Source organism: Cataglyphis hispanica, chromosome 1 (assembly GCF_021464435.1).
Source record: "Cataglyphis hispanica isolate Lineage 1 chromosome 1, ULB_Chis1_1.0, whole genome shotgun sequence".
Taxonomy (NCBI): domain Eukaryota; kingdom Metazoa; phylum Arthropoda; class Insecta; order Hymenoptera; family Formicidae; genus Cataglyphis; species Cataglyphis hispanica.
In genome coordinates, this window is record NC_065954.1 from 777,955 (window position 1) to 780,071 (window position 2,117).

The 2,117-nt window shown below is 37.5% G+C and overlaps 1 long non-coding RNA gene across 1 annotated transcript; it reads right to left on the reverse strand.

Moving 5' to 3' along the window:
- Positions 1-230: 230 nt before the first annotated feature.
- On the reverse strand, positions 231-1,913 carry LOC126854699 (uncharacterized). Its single transcript, XR_007688143.1, has 3 exons — positions 1,800-1,913; positions 845-1,020; positions 231-324 (listed from the first exon to the last, which is right to left on the reverse strand). It is a non-coding gene; the product is annotated as an uncharacterized LOC126854699 (long non-coding RNA).
- Between the last annotated feature and the right edge of the window lie 204 nt (positions 1,914-2,117).

A 2,117-nucleotide genomic window follows, 5' to 3' on the forward strand; every position in this document is an offset into this window, starting at 1 on the left:
TATTCGACTTAAAATATTCTAAAAATATTCTAAATATCCATATAAATGTACGCTTAAGAAAAATATGGATATAAATTTTATTTACAATAAATATAATTTCATTTATAATAAATACACATAATTTTTATTTACAATGGTATTTTGTAATGTCACCATGGTATCGTGTCGATGATTTCAGGTACGATATACCGCCTATCATACGGACTTAGAGCAATTTTTGTCTTGCGAATAGTATATACTTCGTTTAATTTTGATTTAATACAAGATCTTGACACGTGCATTATTTTCATCCTTCTTTAAGACTGGTATCTATTTATTCGTATCCTATATTATAATGTAAATATTATTACGCGTATCCTATATTATAATGTAAATATTGTTATATTATTATATTTTTATATTATTATTATGTATATATTATTATATTCAATAGTCGCTTAACATTATAATAATATATTATTTAAAATGCTAATTGTAAAGAGTTTTCTGCAAATACATGCGATCTTTGTCTTTTTATCAAATACAAAAAGTAACCGTTTCTTGTAAAGTGATACATCTCTTACTCTAAAATGTTTGATCGAGACGTCGAGACCGTGTCTACCCCGTTGTGTCCGCCATAAAATATTTGACAGTTGTCAACAGCTTTTGTGAAGTAAAATCATAAAAAATGGCGCAACTAATGCTGAATATATCACACTGGATGACACAATGTTGTAATAAAATATTAGATGTTGTAAGGACGGACATTTTTCCGACAAGTATGGCAGTATTTTGCAGTATGCATTTTGTGAAAAATTGTAATATGTATTATAATTTACATTTATGATAGAACAATGACACGCACTTCAAATCGGCGTATAGGTAGCCGCTCTTAATTAAATCTCTCTTGATTAAAGTTGTTGAATGTTAGCCACTTGCATGTCCTTTTCGCTCGGTAATCGGATAGCGCAGTCATTCATCTCTTCACAGTCCACAGTATGTGATTGTAACTTTTCTTCTGATCCAAAGTAATGCAAACATCTGTAAAGGAAATAATTAATTTTTCTTTTGTATATATTTAATAAAAAACAATATTTAAAATATATGTACTGATCGCAAATATATTTTCTATGATTTTTCTTGCTCAATTGCGAGCTCACGAGTCTGGATAGGATCTTGATGAGTGGTACTCGTTTGACCACGTTGATATTAACCACGTTACAATTGACCACGGTCCCGATTGACTATGTTGATATTGACCACGGACCGTGCATGGACAGGAAACACGAGCGCGCGCGCGCACACACACACACACACGCACCGTGGGGGGTGGTGGTGCAAGGGGAGCCTTCGGCCCCCCTCCCGCACCCATCCCACCGGTAGGCTGGGTGAACCTCGCTTTACAACAATGTGGTCAATCGGGACCGTGGTCAATTGTAACGTGGTCAATCGGTACCGTGGTCAATTGTAACGTGGTCCCATTCAGACATCCACCTCAGAGCTCATTCGACCACTCATCTCGTGCTGCTTCCCGGAGTCACTGAGACACCACCACCGCCGGCACGAGACGCGTGAATCACAAAAAAACCGCATCTGCACACTCATAACTAGTCTTAAGAAAATTAAGAGAGAGGAGTTTAAAACCCTTTCCGACGGGCCACGCCGCGATTCATTTTCAGGTACAAATAATTCCGCGACTTATCTGCTATTTGCTCTTTTTTACTAATTCAATACTTTTTTTCAACCGTTTTAATCTCCTCATTTTTTTGTTTAATATCATTAATTCACCGCTTTCACATCACACTACACTCTACACGCACCCGTGAAAGCATAGCCTTCTGCCAGTGCATCAAAATCTGTAAAATTGTTCGATCGAAATTTTCATTGTAATAGAGTCACTTTACGCACAGCGTAATCGTACGCGACTCGCGACACACAATAACACAGTGAATGAGCGCTATCTCCCGCTCGCTGCCCCACACTACGCAATCTCGCATTCCGATCGAACGCATGGATCAATCACGATTATCAGCCAGGTCGCGGCATCTATACTTGACACGCGAATTTATTTCGGCACGAAGTGTCGAGGCAGGCGGAAATGTTCGAGATCACGCTTAAAAACTTGCATTAAACGACTC